Genomic DNA, 15,070 nt, shown 5'->3' on the forward strand with positions numbered 1-15,070 from the left:
ATTTTGAATAATATTGCATGAGTTCCTTGTTTTTCAATGCAGCATAGTATTCCATTGTGTGAATATACCACAGATTCTCTATCCATTCATTTGTTTATGGGCACCCGGGTTGTTTCCAACTCCTTGATATTGTGAACAAAGCCGCGATAAACATGGGTGTGCAACGAACAGGACTTTATTGCACAGTCTGAGAGGGATGCCAAGTGACCTGGCTGCATGGCGTACAGACAGGATCAAGATGGCGTGTAGTCAGTTTTGGAGGGTTTCCTTTGTATAGGGGTACTTCTCAGAATTTAGTATGTTAATTTTTAGCTATTTTTAATCAAGCTCAGATTCTTACCAGGATCCATTGTCTGGTCTGGTCTTTGATATGACCAGCAGGTGTTATCAGGTTTCTCAGGAAGTGATCAAGCTTGGGGGTGGTGGGGCAACTGCCGTATTCTTTCTTCATCTAGTACACTTTGATTTCAGCCAAGGTCCATCTCACATTGACCATGATGTCCCTAGTGCCACAGCCTCTTCTAAACTCAGTTTGTATTTCTGGCACTTCTCTGTCAATGTACTCTTCCAGTCACTTTTGGATAATCTTCAGCAGGATCTTGCTTGCATGTGATGCTAGTGATATTGTTTGATAATTTCTACATTCTTTGGGATTACCCTTTTTTTGAATGGGAACAAATAATTAATCTCTTCCAGTCAGTTGACCATGTAGTTGTCCTACATATTTCTTGATAAAACCTGGTGAGCATGTCCATCTCAGAGATGCATGCATCTGTTTGTTGAAATATGTCAAATGGTATACTGTCAATTCCTGATGCCTTTGTTTTTTGCCAATTCTTTCAGAGCAGCTTGAACTTCCTCCTTCATCACCATTGCCTCTTGTTCCTATGTTGTTTCATGAAATTCTTATGTATCAGCCAATTATTTTTGGTATGCCTTCCATCCTTCTTTTGATAGTTCCTGGAACATTCAGCATTCCACCCATAGCATCCTTAAGAATTGCAATTCTAGACTTGAATTTGTATTTCAGTTTCTAAGCTTAAGAAATGCTGAGCAAGTTCATCCCTTTTGATTTTTCTACTTCAGTTCTTTGCACATTTCATTATACTTTGGTTTGTCTTCTCAAGCTGACCTTTGAAATCTTCTGTTTGGCTCCCTGACTTTTTTATTTCTTCTCTTTGCTTTGGCTTCTTGACACTCTAGGACCATATTCAGGGTCTCTTCTGACATCTCAGTCTTGTCTTCTTCCTCTGTCTCTATAATGAGCTTTTACATTCTTATGGCTAATATTCTCTTTTTTTGCAACACAATCATTTATTTAAATTTGTTGGTCTTAATATAATTTATTCCTGATATCTGACATTACAAACTTTAGGGTCTTTGAGATAATGCAGGATGCTTGTATGTAATTGACATAAATCCCAGTTTCTGAGCCCTTTTAATCACACTTTTTCTTACTTTTTAAAAATACTAGTTTATTTACAGAATTATAATACATTGATTTTTTGAGAACAGATTCTTCCAATTTCCCTCACCTACCCACCCACCCATCTAATTGTACAATTCTGTGATTAATCCCCCCTCCCCCTGTACATCGTCATCCCTCTGCTTCCACCCCCACCTCCACCCCCTTGGATCCTTATACTCATTCTACAATAATGGTTTTAAAAATATTTGTCCATGTGGGACTGAGTTAATTCACTCAGCATAATGCTCTCCAGGCCCTTCCAAGTTAGATAATAATTTACAAAATCATTGCTCCTGCATGCTGTGTAGTATTCCATCATGTCAATGTACCATAATTTCTCAATCCATTCATTTGTAGTTGGACATGTGGACTGTTCCATGTACTTGCTATGGTGAATAAGGCTACTATGAACACTGGTGTACAAATCTTCATTTGTGTCTCAGTTTTCATTTTCTCAGGGTATATTCCAAGCTGGGTCATATGAAATTTCTATGATCTACTTTTTAAGGAAGCACCAAACTGCCTTCCAGAATGATTGTACCATTTTACAATCCCACCAACAATGTATGAGTTCCTTTCTTGCCACATTCTCTCAACATTTATTACTTGCCGCCCTGTTAAACTTTGCCACTGTTACTGGAGTGAGATGGTACCTCATTATGGTTTTGATTTGCATCTCTCTTATTGGCAGTGATTTTGATCATTAATAGCTTCCTCTGTGAAAATTCTTTCCATGTTTGCCCATTTTCTAATTGAGTTATCAGTCTTTTTCTTGTGCAGGCCCAAAAGTATTCTGTAAACATTTATTATGAGACTCTGGTCGGAGATGGTATTACCAAATGTTTTTTCCCAGTCGGTAGGTTTTCTTTTCACCCTATTGGAAAAAGTTTTTGATACACACAGGGATTTAATCTTTAGAAGGTCCCATTCATAAATTTTATCCTCTTCAGATTGTTCCTTTCTGGCTGTATTTGGCAGTCTCTTTATACCTTGGACTAGCGCTTCTAAGCTTGATCCCAGTTTGTCTCTTATGAACTTTATGGTTTGGGGTTTTACTCCCAGGTCTCTGATCTACCTTGAGTTGATTTTTGTGTATGGTGTGAGACGTGGATCCTGTATCAGCTTTTTGCAGGTGGAAGTCTAGTTTTACCAGCACCATTTGTTGAAGAGCTTATCATTTCCCCATTTGATAGCTTTGATTTCCTAGTCAAATATCAATTGACCATAGATAGCTGGGTTTATTTCTGGGTTCTCAATTCTGTTCCATTGGTCTGTGTGCCTGTCATTGTACCAGTACCATGATGTTTTAGTTTTTACTGCTGTGTAGTAGATTTTGGGGTCAGGGAGTGCTCTGTCTCCCACTTCATTTTTGTTTCTCAGAATTTGGGGTCTCTTGCCTCTCCAAATAAATTTTGATAATTTCCCTTTCAATCTCCTTGAAAAAGAAATTTGGTATCTGGATTGCGATTGCATTTAATATGTAGGTTGCTTTTGGTAGGATTGTCATTTTCACAATATTGAGTCTTCCTATCCATGAATAGGGTACATTTTTTCCATTTCTGTAGGTCTTTTATTGTGTCTTGCAGAAATGGTCTGTAGTTTTCTTTGTATAGGTCTTTTGTATCTCTAGTTAGGTTCACTCCCAATTATCTCAATTGGTGGTTGGCTATTGTGAATGGTATTGCTTTCTTGATTTTGTTTTCTGAGTTCTCTTTGTTACTGTAGAGGAATCCTATTGATTTTTGGATATTGATCTTATATCCTGCCACTCTACTAAATTGGCCTACTAACTCTAACAGATTTTTTGTTGTGTTTTGGGGGTTTTCTGTGTATACTATCGTATCTGCATATAATGACAGTTTAACCATCTCTTTTCTGATTTGGATGCATTTTATTTCTTTCTCTTGTCATATTACCCTAGTAAGCACTTCCAATACAGTCTTGAACAGAAGTCGTAACAATGCTTGTCTGGTCCCTTTTCACAAGGAAAATGCTTTTAGTCTTTCTCCGTTGAGAATGATGTTGGCTCTTGGTTTTGCATATATACTTTTAATTATGTTGAGGAAATTCCCCTTCTATTCCAATTTTGCTGAGTGTTTTTATCAGGAAGGGGTGTTAGATTTTGTCAAATGCCTTTTCTTCATTAATTGCTAAGATCATATGGTTCTTGTTATTTACTTTGTTAATATGGTGAATTCATCATCATGCAGCAAGCCTTCTCTGCGACCACCTACTTGGGGCCAAGAGAAAGCTACAAACACTACAGCGTTCCCCACTTGTGTCTCTTCCAGGCTCAAGAGGCCGCATCCACCCTGCTGACTGGAAGAGACACAAATGGGGAATGCTGTGGTGTTTGTGGATATCTTTTGGCCCCACGTGGGTGGCCGCAGAGCGGGCTTGCTGGATGCATTAGGGGTCTCTGGCCCAGAATTTGCCAGCGTTTGGGTGTCCCGAAATGGTAAAATACTGAAATGGTTGGCCGTGCCTAGAGGATAAGAGAAAGCGTCTCTCTTGAGTCTCTGTGTCAGCTAGGTGGATGCGGCCTCTTGAACCTGGAAGAGATGCAAGTGGGGAACGCTGTGGCATTTGTGGCTTTCTTTTGGCCCCAAGTGGGTGGCCGCAGAGTAGGCTTGCTAGATGAATTAGGGAGGGGTTTATGGCCCAGAATTTGCCAGCATTTGGGCGTGCCAGAATGGCAAAATACTGTAGGACCGGAGGGCCGCAGGCCATCCATTTTACCTGTTTTTCATTGTTTTTGGTCAAACATTCTTCTAGGTCGTATAGTCCTGGTGTGTCTACTTGCCTTACAGAGGTAACCTGTGGTTGCTGTGAAGCTGAACAATGTAACATTGATGTGTCAAATGCTATAATGGTTACCCTTGGTGGATGGTGCTGGGTGGAGCTCCCCGATTAAAACAAGCTTGGAAGCAGGAGTGACATCCACTTGTGTAAATAGCTTGCCTCTGGAAACCCTATGAACCTGGAGAAAGGATGAAAGTCACACAAATGTCAAGGACTTTCGTTCATAGGGTCACTATGAGTCAACTACGACTAACGACACTTAACCTAGAGAGAGAGATCAGTTGGCCTAGTAGGCCAAAGGTGATGCTACTGAACCAAAACTGGGTGACTCTAATCCCTCAGGCCTGTTTTTAATTGTTTTTGGTCAAACATTCTTCTATAGCCCTGGTATATCCACTTGCCGTATAAAGGTAACTTGTGGTTACTATGAAGCTGAACACTGTGACACTGATGTGTCAAATGCAGTAACGGCTGCCCATGGTAGGCAGTGTTTGGTGGAGCTCCCTGATTAAAACAAGCTTGGAAGCAGGAGTGGCATTGGCATTCACTTCCATAAATAGCTTGCCTCTGGAAACCCTATGAACCTGGAGAAAGGATGAAAGTCACGCAAGTGCCAAAGACTTTCGTTCATAGGGTTGCTGAGTCGCTTCTGACTTGATGGCACTTAACAACAACAATAAAGATATGGTGAGTTACATTGTTTTTCTCATGTTGAATCTTTTTTGCATACCTATTATGAATCTCATTTGACCATGGTGAAGTCTTTTTTTTTTTTTAAATGTGCTTTTGGATTATATTGGCTAGGATTTTGTTAAGGACTATATTAATGAGAGATACTGGTCTTTTCTTTCTTGGTAATATCTTTGTCTGGGTTTGGTATTAGGGTTATGCTTGCTTCATTGAATGACTTTTGGGACTGTTCCTCCTTTTTCAGTTTCTAAAAAAAATAATTTAAGTAGAATTGGTGCCAAATCTTTTCTGAATGTTTGTGAAGTCCAGGACTTTTCTTATGGGGAAGTCTTTTTACGACCTTTTCAATTTCTTCTCTTGTGATGGGTCTGTTCAAATGTTCTGTATCTGTCCTTGTTAATCATGGTAGGGGCTGCATTTCAAGGAATTTGTCCATTTCCTCCAGGTTTTTTAATTTATCAGAGTATATCTTTTTGTAGTATTCTGATATTATCAATTTAATTTCCTCTGGTTCTGTTGTGATGTCACTTCTGTCATTTCTTAATTGAGTTATTTGTGTCTTATCTTTTTTTTTGTTAAGTTTGCAAATGATTTGTCAATTTTATTGACCCTTTCAAAAAACCAGCTCCTGGTCTTATTGATGGTTTCAACTGTTTTTCTGTTTTCTAACTCATTGATTTCAGTTCTTGTTCATTCATTCATTCATTTATTTATTTATCCTACAGTTTATGGGATTAGATTGTTGGTCTTTTTCTATTTGCTGAAGGTGTTGAGTTAGATAATTAATTCTTCTTCTTGTGTGCCTATTACTATGAACTGTCCCCTGTGTACTGCCTAAGGTACTTCCCAGAGGTTTTGGTAAATTGTACTTTCCTTATCATTTGTTTCAAGGAACTTTTTTTATTTCATTATTTCTTTTATAGCCCAATCATGTTCTAGCAGAAAGTTTTTTTATTTCCATGTGGGTGGTTTTGTAAGCTTTATTTCTAGTTTTGGGGCATTGTGGTCTGAGAAAATACTTTGTATTATGTCATTGTTTTTGAATGTGTTGAGGCATGCTTTCTGTTCTAATACATGACTGATTCTGGAGAATGTACCATGTGCACTTGAGAAGAAAGTGAATGTCTGATTATATAGTTTAAATCATCTGCATCTTTGTTGACTTTCTTTTGAGTTGACCTACCCTTTTGTGATAGTGGTATGTTGAAATCTTCTACCACTATGGTGGTGCTATTTTTCTCTTCAATTCTGTTAACCATTGTTTTGTGTATTTTTCAGGTCTATCATTTGGTGCATAAATGTTTACCAAGTTTATGTCTTCTTGATCTATTGTGCCTTTAATCAGTATGTAATGCCCTTACTTATCTTTGATGGTGATTTTCATTAGGAAACCTATTTTATCAGAGATTAGTATTGCCACTCCTTTTTTGAAGTTTCCATTTACTTGATATATTTTAATATAGCTTTTAATGTTGAGTCTGCCTTTCTCTTCCTTTTTAAGATGTGTTTCTTGTTGGCAACATATTGATGGACTTTGTTTTTCTGTGTTTTTTTTTTTTTAAATCCATACTGCTACTCTTTTTCTCTTAATTGGTATGTTTAGTCTTTTCACATTAAGTGTGATTATTGTCTAGCCAAGCTTATTTCCCCTCCATTCATTCATTGTTGCACATTTTCCTCTCCGCCCACCCTTCCCTCAGTTTTTTCTCTTTGAAAAGTAAAAAAAAAACACAACAACCCCAAAACCCAAACTTTCATTATTTTACAATCCCCTCCCCCAAGTCCACTCCCCCATGCAGCTCTCATTCTGGACTCTTATCATAAAAATAATGCCTGATCATATATTATTTTCAAACAATTCTCTCCCTCATCTGTTTCAATGCAGTATACATTACTTATACCCTCTTTTCTTAGATTCAGCACAACCCCAATGTCAGTCCTGCTTTAAAACAGTGGCATTATGCAGTATTTGTCCCTTTGTGACTGAGATATTCCATTCAGCATAATGTCCTCCAGGGTCACTCATTTTGTATAATATTTCATAAGTTCCTTGTTTTTCAATGCAGCATAGTATTCTGTTGTGTGAATATACCACAGCTTCTCTATCCATTTGTCTGTTGATAGGCACTTGGGTTGTTTCCAACTCTGTTATTGTGAACAATGCTGCAGTAAACATGGGTGAGCATATATCTGCTTGGTTGGCAGTTCTGGTTTCTTTAGCGTGAATTCTCAGTAGTGGAATTGCTGGGTCAAATGGTATTTCTATTTGCAGCTTTTTGAGAGAGCACCATAATGCCTTCTATATGGATTGCATCATTTTACACTCCCACCAACAATGAATAAGGGACCCAGTTTCTCCACAACCTTGCCAGCATTTGATGTTTGCTGTTGTGTTAAATTTTGCTATTGTTACTGGGGTGAGATGTTTTGATTTGTATCTCTCTTAGAGCTAGGGATTTTGAACATTTCTTCATGTGTGTGTTTGCCATCTGAATGTCTTCTTTGGTGAAGTGTCTGTTCATATCCCTGTGCCCATTTATCAGTTGGGTTATTTACCTTTATCTTGTTGTGGTGCTCGAGTATTTTATAAATTCTAGATATAAGTCCCTGATCTGGCACGTCATTACCAAATATTTTTTTCCAATCTGTGGCTTCCTTTTTCACCCTGCTGGAGAAGGTCTTGGATGTGCATAAGGGATTTTATTCTTAGAAGGTCCCATTCATCTATTTTATCCTCTTCTGGTGGTAGGTTTTTCAGGATGCTAGAAGACTGTTTATGTTGTGGATTAGGACTTTGAGAGTTCTTCCAAACTTTTCTCTAATGAAGTTTATAGTCCCTGGTTTTAGTCCAAGGTCCTTGATCCACTTGGAGTTGGTTTTTGTTTATGGTATGAGGTGAGGATCTTGCCCGAGTTTTCTGCAGATAGTTTTCCTATTTTGCCAACAACATTTGTTTAAAAGGCTGTCATTTCCCCACTTAACTGATGTCCTCTCCTTATAAAAAAAATCTGTTGTCGATTTCAGGCCAAGTTTTACTTTCTCCATTTTATCATGTTTCTTTTTCTGTTGTTTCTTGTTACTACAGTCCATGCACTTTCCTTTGGCATCTCCAAGTACAGGACTTCACTTGTAGTTTTAATTTCTTGTAGTTTTTGTCTTGTTTTCCCCAGTTCCTTAAGGTCCTTCTTTTCTTCAAAGAATCTAATTTCCTCTTCAAATTTGATGGAGACCTTTGCCGGATACATGATCCTTGGCTGGGCGTTGTTATCTTTCAACTTCCTGTATATGGTATCCCATTGCCTTCTAGTTCACATGGTTTCTACTGAGAAATCAGAACTTAACCTAATTGTTTTCCCTTTGTACGTACCTCTTCGTAATGATCTTTTGCATTCTTCATGGACGATTTTCTTAATATCCTTCCAGAGCTCATTTGGTTTACACTCATTGGTGCTCAAGGCCTCAAACCTCTTCCTGAGATGGTTTTGAAATTTGAGTGGGACAGACTTAAGGTCAAATCTTGGTTCCCGTGGACTTGACTTAATTTTCCTCAACTTCAGCTTGAATTTGCATATGAGTAGTTGGTGGTCTGTCCCACAATCAGCACCTGGCCTGGTGTTCACTGCTGATATTGAACTTCTCCAGTGAGTCTTTCCACAAATGGAATAGATTTGATTCCTCTGCATACCATCAGGTGAAATCCATGTGTGTAGCCTGCATTTATGTTTCTTATAAAAGGTTTTTGCAATGGATAAATCATTGAATGTGTAAAACTCTATCATTCTATCTCCAGCCTCATTTCTCTCTCTGAGCCCATGTTTTCCAGCTACTGATCCTTCTTCCCTGTTACCAACTTTTGCATTCCAGTCGCCCATTATTATTAATGCATCTTGATTGCATGTTTGATCAATTTCTGACTGCAAAAGTTGATAAAAATCTTCTATTTACTCTTCTTTGGCTCTGGTTGTAGGTGCATATATTTGAATGATAGTGGTATTCACTGGACTTCCTTGTATGTGTATGGATATTATCCTGTCGCTCACCACATTGTATTTCAGGATAGATCTAGAGATGATTTTTTTAATTATGAAACCAACCCCATTTTTTCTCTCCTTTTCATCCCCGGCATAGTAGATCATATAATCATCTGATTCAAAATGTCCCATGCCAAGCCATCTCATTTCGCCAGTACCTAGTGTGTCAATATTTATGCATTCCATTTCTTTCTTAACAAAGAAGAAGAGAAGACCAAGATGGATGTCAGATGCGACTCTTGAGTATTGCATTAGAGTGCTGAGAATCCAAAGCTAAAGGAAGAAATCAAGAAATCAAAGAGCTGAATAGAAAATTTCAAAAGGCAGCTCGGGAGCAAGATACTATAATGAAATGTGCAGAGAGCTGGAGGCAGAAAATCAAAAGGTCCGGACTCGCTCAGTGTCTTAAGCTGAAGGAGTTGAAAAACAAATTCAAGCCACGGGTGGCAATACTTCAGGATAGTTTGGGTGGAATGTTGAATGATCCAGGATGTATAAAAAGAAGATGGAAGGAGTACACAGAGTCACTGTATCAGAAGGAATTGGTTGACACAGAAGAATTTCATGAAATAACATATGAGTAAGAACCTATGGTGATGAAGGAGGAAGTTCAAGTTCCTGTGAAGGAATTGGCAAAGAACAAGGATCCCAGTGTTGACTGCATACCAGTTGATTTATTTCAACAAGCAGGCACTGCCCTGGATGTGCTCACTAGGTTGTGCCAGGAAATCTGGAGGACAGCCAGCTGGCCAAATGACTGGAAGAGATAGATTTTTGTTCCCATTCCAAAGAAAGGTGACCCAACAGAGTGTGGAAATTATCGAACAATATCATTGATACCACACGCAAGCAAGATTTTGCTGAAAATTATCCAAAAAGGTTTGGAACAATATGTCAACAGAGAACTGCCAGATGTGCAGGCTGGATTTGGAAGAGGTCGTGGTATTAGGGATAGTATAGCTAATGTTAGCTGGATCTTGGCAGAAAGCAGAGAATACCAGAAGAATGTCTATCTGTGCTTCATTGACTATGCAAAGGCTTTTGACTGTGTGGATCACAACAAGCTGTGACTGACTCTGAGAAGAATGGGAATCCCAGAACATTTGATCATGCTAATGCAAAACCTATACTTGGACCAAGAAGCCATCATCAGAACAGAGCAGGGAGACACTGGATGGTTCAAAATCAAGAAAGGGGTACATCAGGGATGTATTTTTTTTTCTCCATACCTTTTCAATCTGTATGCAGAACAGATCATCCGAGACTCTGGGGTGTATGAGGAGGAATGTGGCATCAGGATTGGTGGAAGAATCGTCAACAACCTACGTTATGCAGATGAGATGACACATCCCTGCTTGCTGAAACTGAGGAGGACCTGAAGCGCTTGCTGCAGAAGGTCAAGAACTGCAGTCTTTAATATGGATAGAAGCTCAACATTAAGAAAAAGATTCTCACCACTGGGCCAACTGGCAGCATCAGTATGGATGGTGAAGAGATTGAGATAGTTAACAGTTTTAGTTTGCTTGGCTTCACAGTCAACACTCTTGGTATCAGCAGCCAGGAAATCAGGAGACGGATTTCATTGGGAAAGTCAGCTGTGAGGGACCTCTCAAGAGTACTGAAGTGCAACGACGTCAGACTAGAGACCAAGGTGCACCTGATCCAGGCTGTAGTTTTTGTAATTATGTGCTATGCATCGGAGAGTTGGACAGTGAATAGGGATGATAGAAAGAGAATTGATGCCTTTGCGCTGTGGTGCTGGAGAAGAGTGTTGAATATACCATGGACTGCTAGGAGAACAAACAGGTTTGTCTTGGAGAGGGTGAAGCCAGAAGGTTCCCTGGAGTCAAGGATTCTGAAGCTTCATCTGACATACTTTGGGCATGTTGCAAGGAGGGACTGGTCCTTGAAGAGGGACATCGTGTTTGGGGGAGTGGAGGAACGGCACAGCAGAGGAAGACCCTCGATGAGATGGATCGATTCTGTGAGTGGAGTGGTGGGAAGGAATGTGTTTGAGACAGCAAGGTTGGCACAGGATAGAAAGGCGTTTAGGGCTCTTGTACATAGGGTTGCTGTGAGTCGCAAATGACTCGATGGCACATAACAACAGCAACAACAGGTAAGTCTCTGTTTTTCTCATGCTGCTTTTATAATTGTATACTTTTAATTTGGAGAGTTTGACTATGATATAAGTCTTGGTGTTTTTCTTCTTAGGTCTAGTCTATTTGGTGTTCTTTGTACTTCTTGAATGTGTATTTCTCCATTCTTTATAATACCTGGGAAGTTTTCTTCTAGCACTTCCACAATCCTGTTCTGAAATTCCAGTCATACGTATGTTATTCTGTTTCATGTTTTCCCACATAATTCTAATGTTTTCTTCATTTTCTTTATGTCTCATCTTTGATTTTTCTTGTAGTATGTTTCTAATGAGGCTCTTCCAGCTCACTGATCCATCTCTTCAGTTCTACTTTTTTGTCCTACTAGCGTGTTGAAAACTTCTGCCATTTTGGTCTTAATATTCTGCATTGCATTTTCGTGCTTTTCTGTTATTTGCAGTACTGTGCTGGCTGTCTTGTGATGATTTTTTTATTTATTGTACCTCTTTATCTGTTCTATCAATTTTTTATTCCACATTTTGCTTTTTCATCCATAACTGTTCAAATTTCTCCTCATCTGTATTGCTCTCTTACTGATTTCCATTGTTTCTTCCCATATTTTTATCCTTTTGTGTAGCTGATCAAATAACTCTGTATCAACATATTTCTTCTGGTTCTCTTTATCTGGGGTATTCATTAGGTCTGCTTTTTTAGGAGAAGGGTAATTTTGTTTTTTCATGATGGCTGATATGGATTGCTGCTTTCTTGACATTATGAGAGTTTTTTCTTAGTAGATACTAGGCTGTCATAACTATAAAATTACCCAGGGTACAGCAATGTTTTGTGAAGCACCTATATATTTGTGCTCCCTTCTTGACCTGAGGCCTGTAAACTGCCTGACAGCAAGCAGTTTTCCCCCCAGAGTACCTGAATGACAAAGGAGGAAGCCTGTTGTTCCCTTCTTGAAGTGGCTTCTTGCCTCCCTCAATGTGCTCAGGTCCTTCCTATTTCTTGAACTTAAGTGGTTCTGCATGGTCAAGCTAGACAGCAGTTTTCCCCCAAAGTACAGTGGGCACAGCTGTTACATAGCGTAACTTCCTGCTGTGCAGCCCCTCTTAATCACTTTTGTGATTTCTTTTGGTTCTTCCCACAAAGACCTGTTATGTACCTTCCATATATGCCTCCAGTAAATGGGAAAAAAAAATAAATAAACTGGGACAAAACCAGTACATTCTTATGATCTACACATTTTCCACACAAGATAAACTTTTAAGCAGTTCCTTATAAGGATTCTCCATTGGAATGTGCAAGTCCTCATGGTTGATCACCTGTTTATTCAGGGAACAAGCTCTTCTCCACAGCACTGAGTGAGTCCTGGAATCTCTGGGGCAGACTGCAGCCATTACCAAATGTGTCATTTTTTTTTTCTTCTCAGTGTAAAGCAGATGGTCACTTGTCACTGTTCCTTGTTCTTCCTCTTCCTTTCCTGTTTCAAAATTGCCCCAATTGGGCCCCATGGGTGATATTCTTTATATTCTCCCACAGCTTCTAGAAAATTTAAATTGTACTTTACAATAGATTGCAAATATTGCCTAGACAGCTTAAAAGTATATGTTATGCATGTGTTAACATAAATAATTTGTGTTAAGATTTTGGTAATGTTTAAAGAGGAAGCGAGAAGAACTCAGCAATGTCCTGGCCGCCATGAGGAAGGCGACTGCCAAGAAGGACTGAATGCACCCCACTGTCCCCCAAAGCCCATCTGATGTATTAAAGTGTAACCAACAAAAAAAAATATTTTGGTAATGTTTAACAGTATATACAATTTCAGTTATATAAAATAATTACCATCCAACTTATAGGACTTTAGGTGTAAAACTAAAATGCAATGCCTGAAAAATTTCCTTGAAAATTGTGAAAGTAGTGTTTCAAGTTTTCCTTAGGTCTGTATTTAGTGTATCATCTTTGAAGGATACCCCTTGGGTTTTGAGTTTTGAGTTGTGTAATTGGGTCAGTCTTAGGGGACTAAAGCTAGGAGAAAAATGTCCCAATTAGAAAGAATGTTTGGATACTTGGTGCTGTCCTGGCAACTGACATACTATAATTAACAGTGTATGAAGCTCAATTTCTTTTGAAGAAGAAAATAAACTTACTGTACAATTACTTCATTGACATGATGAGAACTATTTTAGATTTTAAGATCTTTGTTTAAATTGTTTAAAAAGATACATGTATTGTTTTATTCTAGTTACCAATTGTGCTACAACCTATGTTGTTGTTATGTGCTGTTGAGTTAGAACCAATTCATAACTGAACCTGTAGTGGGTTTTCAGAGGCTATAATAAAACAGGATATTGATAATCTTTCTCCCTTGGAGAAGCTGGTGGATGCTGATTGCCTGCCTTTGTGGGTTGGCAGTACATCTGCTTGTCACTAAGGCACCAGGGCTCATTGCCTCCTATTGTTGTTAAGTGCCATCAAGTCGCCTGTGACCGATAGTGAACCTGTGTACAAAAGCTCCAAACCCTGCCCTGTCCTGAGCCAGTCTCACTAATTCTGACACACCAACTTCCATTGCCCCACTTATTATATCAATCCATCTCATTGGGTATCTTCCTCTCTTGCACTGTCCCTCCACCCTTCTGAGCATGATGCCTCCTATAGCTAGTCAAATTATATATGTATGTTGTTGTTATGTACTATCATGTCAGAACCAACACATAAGTGACCCTCAAGTGAATTTTTGGAGGCAGTAAATCACACAGGAGGAGATTGTCCATCTTTCTTCCATCAAGTAGTGGATTCAAGCTTAATGCCTTTGAGTTGGCAGTGTAATTCCTTACCACTAAGCTTGCCTCTGGAAACCCTATGAACCTGGAGAAATGATGAAAGTCATACAAGTGTTCAGGTCTTTCATTCATAGGGTTACTATGAGTCACCTACAACCCGACAACACTTAACAACAATAACAATAAGCCATCAGAGACTATATACTGAATAAGACTCAAAATTACTTGGTGACATTTTGGAATTAAAACATACAAAACATTTAAGTACAAATGAAATGGTTGAATAGTACAGAAAAGCAGTGCTCATTTTCCAATTATTTGTAACAATACCTGTAGTTGATAGAAATGAGAATCAATTTTCTAAACAATAATAATATAAGTGTGAAAATTATGACTGGAATAAGTATAGAAAAACATCTTGCATCTGTTGCATTTGTCTTGTATTTGACAGAAATAATGCTAAATAAAAAGCCTACACCTTATGTTGTTTTGGGGTACCATTGAGTCAGAACCAACCCATAGCTAACCCATTGGTGGGTATTCAGAGGCAGTATATGCATGGGAAGAGATTGCCCACCTTTCTCCTGTGGAGCAGCTGGTAGATTTGAACTATGTACCTCTGCATTGGAAGCACAGTTCCTTACCCCTGAGCCACCACAGCTATAATTACATTTTATTCAGTGGCTGTTCTGTTGTGTTAACTTTGGGTAAAGCAGCCAATTTGCACATTTTAGCCACTTTGGTTATAAAACAGGATAGTGCTAAAGATTTTTCTATGTATACTGTTTAATAATATAAGAGCCTACTCTTAAAGAGGGAGCTTTGGTGGCCTAGTGGCAAGAAGCTGCACTGCAGTCCCCAAGGCATGTGGTTCAAGGCCACTAGCTACTCCATGGGAGAAGGATGGGCAGTCTCCTCCCGTGTGATTAACTGCTTTTGGAAATCCACCAGAGGGTCAATTCTAGGGTGGTTCCGGCTCTATGGTACACAACAACAACAACAACTCTTGGAAGAGGATTTAGATAGACTAATGACGACTACTTCAAAGAATCAAGGATCGGAACTTGCACAGGACAGAACTGACCATAATAGGGTGGTGTTGTTGGGTGCCTTTGGGATTTCAGCACAGCTTTTTTCCACTAGGCCACCAGAGCTCAAGATATATATATATGTATATATGTATATATGTATATA

The 15,070-nt window shown here is 38.9% G+C and overlaps 1 protein-coding gene and 1 pseudogene across 1 annotated transcript in view; one reads left to right on the forward strand and one right to left on the reverse strand.

The window, feature by feature from the left end:
• Positions 1-15,070, forward strand: part of RP2 (retinitis pigmentosa 2 (X-linked recessive)) — a 171,539-nt gene that overhangs the window by 8,697 nt on the left and 147,772 nt on the right. The window lies entirely within an intron of this gene.
• LOC102871983 lies at positions 1,344-12,604 on the reverse strand (annotated as a pseudogene).

This window comes from Elephantulus edwardii, unplaced genomic scaffold (genome assembly GCF_000299155.1).
Source record: "Elephantulus edwardii isolate Elephantulus edwardi_28Jun2011 unplaced genomic scaffold, EleEdw1.0 scaffold00239, whole genome shotgun sequence".
NCBI classification, from domain to species: domain Eukaryota; kingdom Metazoa; phylum Chordata; class Mammalia; order Macroscelidea; family Macroscelididae; genus Elephantulus; species Elephantulus edwardii.